The following is a 5,291-nucleotide window of genomic DNA, read 5'->3' on the forward strand; positions in this document are numbered from 1 at the left end:
TCAGGAGTTCAAGACCAGCCTGAGCAACAGCAAGACCCTATCTCTAAAAATAGCTGGCTGTGGCTAGTTCCTGTAGCTCAAGCTGGTGGGTTCGAATCCAGCCTGGGCCCACCAAAACAACAATGAGAACTAGAACCAAAAAATAGCCAGGCATTGTGGCAGGAGATTGTAATCCCAGCTACTTGGAAAGCTGAGGCAAGAGAATCACTTAAGCCCAACAGTTTGAGGTTGCTGTGAGCTGTGATACCATGGCACTCTACCCAGGGTGACAGCTTGAGACTTTGTCTCAAAAAAAAAAAAAATAGCCAGGGTGTTGTGGTGGGTGCCTGTAGTCCCAACTACTTGGGAGGCTGAGGCAAGAGGATTGATTGCTTGAGCCCAAGGGTTTGAGGTTGCTGTGAGCTATGATGCCATGGCACTCTACTTATGGTGACAGAAGAAAACTCTGTCTCAAAAAAAATTAAAATAAATAAATAAATTTTACAATTTCTGTTGACAGGTCAGTTGTAAATCTTTTTTTTTTTCTTTTTTGATCTTTTAAGGGAATACTTTTCTTTCCCTGCCTCATTTTAAAATTGTTCTTTAAAATTTATTTTTAGAAAAATTTGTTTTGTGCCTGTGTTTCTTAGGTTTTTTCTTTGTATTTATTCTGTTTGTAGTGGTGGGCCTTCCTTAATCTGTAGATTGATGTCTTATATCACTTTAGAAAATTCTTGGCCATTATCTCTTTGAATATTTTGAATATATTGAATATTTTGACTTATTATTTTTCTCTTTATTTTTTTCCCTGGGGCAGCAATTACATGTATGCCCTATATTTTGACTGTGTCCCAATGTCTCTTATCTTCTTTTCTCTATTTTTCATTCTTTTCTTCTCTGTGTTTCAAACAAAGAAATTATATATCTCTTCATCAGCCTCAACCATCTTTTCCTCTACTTTATTCACCATGATGATCAATTATTTTGAGGTATGTATCTCTTAATTCCAACATCTAGATAACCCACACATCTATTATTTCCTCTCCCATGAGTTATTAGTGAATGCTGAATATTATACATTAATAAAATGCAGAATTTCTATATAATGTTATCTTTCTTCAGAGAAGTTGTAATTTTCTTCTTGCTGAAAGATACAGTACAAGGAGATGACTATGATCTAATTGGAATTTCAGATGTTTTGAGGTTGTGCTTCTGGCTTTTTGATAGCCTGTCTGTTGTTAGTTTGTATGTAGTAGTACCTAATTCTTCTACCACCCCAACTGGAAGCCTTGGGTATATTTCAGATGGTTTTCACCCAGACAAACCCTTAACTCTCATTCTCTCCCTGGCTTAGACAGCTCTGGATGCCATAACAAAATATTAAGACTAATAATTTAAACATCAAAAATCTACTTTCTCATTGCTCTTGGGGATAGAAGTCTGGGGCCAAGGTGTCAGCCTGGTCATGTTCTGATGAGAACTCTCTTCCTGACTTAGAGATGGTTGCCTTTTTGCTGTGTCTTCCCATGGCAGTTTCTTGGTGCATGCACATGAAGGAAGAGACTAAACTCTCTCTAGCTCTTCTTATAAGGCTACCAGATGTCATCATGAGGCCCCCACCTTATCACCCAATCTAACCTGAATTACCTTTCAAAAACCTCATCTCCAAATACTATCATATGGGAGGTTAAGATTTCAACATATTAAGTTTGGGAAAAATGAATGTTCAGTCCCATAATATTCCCAACCCAATGAAATTGCCAGAATTTTTGCTTAGCATTTAAACCTTTGGAGAGCCACTTTGTGCTTGGTCTTTTTCCCCACACACATACAGTTTTAAAAAATGAAATGCCTCTATGGGAATGTCGTGTGACATGTTGGACTTCTCTAAAGTTTTACTTTCTTCACTATCATAACCCATCACATTATAGCTGCTTTGGTTGCTACCTGGAGATTGTCAACATCTGTGTTGTACATTTTATTCAGCTTTTTTTTTTTTTTTTGAGACAGAGCCTCAAGCTGAGCCCCTGGGTAGAGTGCCCTGGCTTCACTGCTCACAGCAATCTCCAACTCCTGGGCTCAAGCGAGTCTCCTGCCTCAGCCTCCCAAGTAGCTGGGATTATAGGTGCCCACCACAACGCCCAGCTATTTTTTGGTTGCAGCCATCATTGTTGTTTGGTGGGCCTGGGCTGGATTTGAACACACCACCTTAGGTGTATGTGGCTGGTGCCTTAGCTGCTTGAGCCACAGGCGCCAAGTCTTATTCAGCTTTGATAGTTGTTTTCAGCAGGAATTTATTCTGATGCAGGCTACTCCAGAAGCAGTAGTATATTCTTTCTTTCTTTGCTGAATTGCATAGGTGAGAGGAAACACATAAATGTAAGATAGACATTCTTTCTAGTAATGGGATTACATAATTAGGAGAACGTTTCTTGTGTTTCCTAGGAGTTCATAATTCAGATGGTGTTAATTCTCTTCTCATTTACTCTCTTTATTTCCAATACTCACATTAATTTCATTTTGGAACTATTTGATGGTAAAATTCTATGATGTACCCAAATTGTAAATTTACTCTTTGAATCTATTTTGCTAAATGTCATGTAGGTAAGAAGAGAGAATTTAAAAATAAATTTTGACTAAAATGGCAAAGAATGTCTTTGACTCAATCACTATTGATTCAATTGTTATTATGAAGCAATGAAAAAACTGAAACTTAGATGTAGCAAGGCTACAGCTCTTAGAATTAAGAGTCATTTCGTAATTAGTATTTTCCTGTCCTATGCCAAAACAGATAGATAATGAAATGTAAAGAGAGATATGAACTTAAACTTGAATATAAGAATATTTCAAATTTCTACCTATGATCCCACCAAGAATAGAATTTACAGAATTTTCAAGATAATGTCTTTTTTAGCCAATTAATAAACACATTAACAAGATGTCAAACTACCCAAAATGTTTCAACATGTATGTCTAATCCAAATATACAGTTTATAGAGAATGGACCATGACGGTTTGCTACTGTTATGTGTCAGTTTCATACATTAGTACGCTATTTCTCACCAGATGTGAACAAATTACTGTCACCTACACAGCTACTTAGTGAAGGTAAGTAACAAGAGCAAAAGTACTTAGCACTTGACTAGTACTTTACATAGATTAATCCACACTTGGCAAGTGCAGGTTTTATCTTGTTCTCATTTTAACAATTTGGAAAATGAAGACAAAGATTAACTTTGTAGAGGAAAATGAGCAGCAGCAGCCTAAAGGAAAAAAATGTGCCTCGATAAACCTCCAAACTAAACAAAATCATCAAATCTAAGTAATTAGCCAAGCAAATAAATAAAATAGCTCATTTTTAACAAAGCCATACAGATTTCTTTTACTCTTGACAAGAGGAGACTGGGGAAAATGTTATTTATAAGATGTAGCATATTTCTGCATTCTAAGGATTAAAGACTTGAACTTCCTAGAGAAAATTACCTTACACAAGGGAAGAAGTATCTGAGATCCTTCCACTGGAAAGTACCCATCCATTGGTATTAGAGAAGACTTGCCATGCACAGTATAGCAATAACCCAAATATCAAGTTTCAAATTGAGAAATTGAAGTTCTGCTTAGTAATATAAGTATAAAAATAGGGTTTATTTTTAATATATCTTTATAATTCCAGCTTATATTAATGTGGTGTATATTGCTGCTGGATTTTGGTAGATGTGCATGCTGTTACTCCAAGTGTGGCACACAGGAAATCAGGATAGGATCTCAAAAAGAGAAGGTTATATAGACCTAGTCTTAGCATTATACAGGAGATGGTCTTTGAAATGAAAATATAGATTGTTCAATCTGACTGAAAGACAAAAGTCTTGAAGATGGTGTTATCCAAGATTGATTAATCTAGGTTTTGAGAATTATAATGATGTTGAATACATGAGACACATTTTGATAAGAATTATAAGATGTCATTTACTCTGGGACATTTTGGATATGAAAGGGCTAAGAACATATCACTGTGTATACAGTTGGAATTCCCTCTCAAGGGAAATACCATTCCCAGTGACAGTTACTCTGGCTGGCAAATAGTCAATTCTGAATGAGGATAACTGCAGGAGGGGGGCTTTTACTAGAGGAGGGAGAAAACTATTTTGGAGAAACGGGACTAGGATTCTGGAGAAGGAAGTAGAATTATGGGGCCTCCCATTGGGGAAAGCAGTCTGCATCCTATCAGCTGCAATCCAGGGATTAGATGGACTGGCAGTCCTATGGAACAGTGGGACCGCAGGCCACTAGATAAGAAGTTGTCTGCTGGAGGATCAGTGATGAGGGTCATAGGACTGTGATGTCTTTCTTACTGTGGTAGATCCATGCTTATGCTCTCTGTGTTGTGCTTGCTTTGGCAGCACATATATAATACTAAAATTGGAAAAATACAGAGAAGATTAGCCTGGCCCCTGTGCAAGGATGACATGCAAATTCAAGAAGCATTCCATATATTTTAGGTCTTAGTCTTCAGTGAAATAAACCTAGCACAAAAAGGCAAATATCTCATGATCTCACTTATATGTCAGAAATATGTCAAAAAATATGAACACATGGAGATAGAGAATGGAAAAAGAGATACTGGAGACTGGGAAGTGTGAGTAGAGGCTAGGGAGAAGGATGAAAAGAAGTAGGTTAAAGAATACAAACATATAGTAAGAGAAGAGGCATAAATTCAGTGCTTGATAGCAGAGTAGGATGACTGTACTTAACAAAAATGTGTTATACTCAGGTGATAGATGCAGTGAATACTAGGAGTTGATCCCTACACATTATATATATATAATAAAATTTCTCATGTACTTCACAAATTTGCACAAATAAAAAAATAATTTGCATTAAACCACCAGATCCATTTTATGTTTTCCCCACTTATTCCCAAGTTATTTTTAAAAAATAACTTTTATAAAAGTTATTTAAAAAAATTATCTCCAATTTTTTTTAAATAACTTTCTCTGTGTTGTGATTTCCTCCAGTTATCACTGGACCTTTAATAAAGGCCTCTAATTGCTACATCATGATCGCAGCTCTCACTTCTTGGTGGAAGGGTTTCCTATCATGGTCTGACTGAAAGTGCTACTGAGAGAGCAGCAAAGCCTGAGTGTAGTTTGCTCCAAAGCAAGAACCAGGCAGCTGGCTAGAGCATTAGATGACAACCTGGATTGCTTAGGTACACATTACTACTCTGGGGTTGGAGATGTTTCCAGAACACCTCAAGAAGGGTAGGCTTGTTGAAATCTAGTCTCCCTGCATAGAAGCGTAATGAAGATCCT

General features: G+C 36.8%; 1 non-coding gene across 1 annotated transcript; it reads left to right on the plus strand.

Moving 5' to 3' along the window:
• The first annotated feature begins 4,363 nt into the window (after positions 1-4,363).
• Positions 4,364-4,475, plus strand: LOC111726302. Its single transcript, XR_002774111.1, has one exon. It is a non-coding gene; the product is annotated as a U6 spliceosomal RNA (small nuclear RNA).
• Positions 4,476-5,291: the final 816 nt, after the last annotated feature.

Source organism: Otolemur garnettii, unplaced genomic scaffold, assembly GCF_000181295.1.
Source record: "Otolemur garnettii isolate 467f Iridium unplaced genomic scaffold, OtoGar3 scaffold00060, whole genome shotgun sequence".
Classification (NCBI taxonomy): Eukaryota; Metazoa; Chordata; class Mammalia; order Primates; family Galagidae; genus Otolemur; species Otolemur garnettii.